General features: G+C 59.7%; 1 protein-coding gene across 2 annotated transcripts in view; it reads left to right on the top strand.

Moving 5' to 3' along the window:
* PLA2R1 (phospholipase A2 receptor 1) overlaps positions 1-803 on the top strand; it is a 108,889-nt gene that overhangs the window by 908 nt on the left and 107,178 nt on the right. The gene's annotated exons all lie outside the window — the stretch shown is intronic.

Here is an 803-nt window from a genome sequence, read left to right as displayed (position 1 = left end):
TGCTCTGCCTGCGGCGGGGCTGACAGCTCGGGCAAACTTTCCCTGTCCCTTCCGGCCTTTGGGGACGGGGAAAGGCCTCTCCCCGTCTCTTCTGCCTTTGGGAAGGCAGCTGCAGGCTCCTGCTTGCAGCCTGCCAACCTCCTCTGCCGGCGGGGAGCGGCGGGAGCGCTCTGGTGTTCGTGCCTCCGCCTGCTGCAGGGGTGCCGCGGGCTCCTGGTGCGAGCGGGAGGGGGGGTCCTCTTCCCTTTTACTGGGGGGATGGGGTGGGGGGAAGATGATAGACATGTGGAAAGCTTTACACATTTCAGGTGACAGCCGCCTTCCCGAGGGGGCCAGGGCCCTCGCGTACTCAGCACCTCTGGCACCATGTCAGACAGTGCCCTCTCGCCCCCAGCAGCCTGGGCTGCTCCTCACGGGCGACTTCCCGAACTGGGAGAAGCGAAACCACGTCCCCTCCATGCTGGGGGCAAACTCTGCTGAGTGACGGTGTTCATTTGGCTGCAGGCGGTTCTGCTTGAACCCGGCTTCTGATCCAGGAGGTAGCCTGTCAGGGTGGGTACTTCTGCCTAGCACAGTAAGTTTGCTAGGCGGACATGCCTTTAGGTACCTTTCCAGTGACCTGGAAAAACTTCTCTGTCTTCTGGGTTTACAAGGGAATTGTGGGAATTATTGGCACTTGAGTTACTTAACTCATGCCCTTCCTGCAAAACGGGTAGGACATGAGCATGGGTGAAAGCCTCATTCAGATTATAGCTTGGCCTCTAGGGTTGGGCAGCCCCAGTAGTACTTGGGTCAGCAGTTTT

The sequence above is a fragment of the Gavialis gangeticus genome, unplaced genomic scaffold (assembly GCF_001723915.1).
Source record: "Gavialis gangeticus isolate Ggan-Ray unplaced genomic scaffold, GavGan_comp1, whole genome shotgun sequence".
NCBI classification, from domain to species: domain Eukaryota; kingdom Metazoa; phylum Chordata; order Crocodylia; family Gavialidae; genus Gavialis; species Gavialis gangeticus.
Note: the sequence above shows the minus strand (reverse complement) of the source record. Positions and strands in the feature narration are given on the sequence as shown.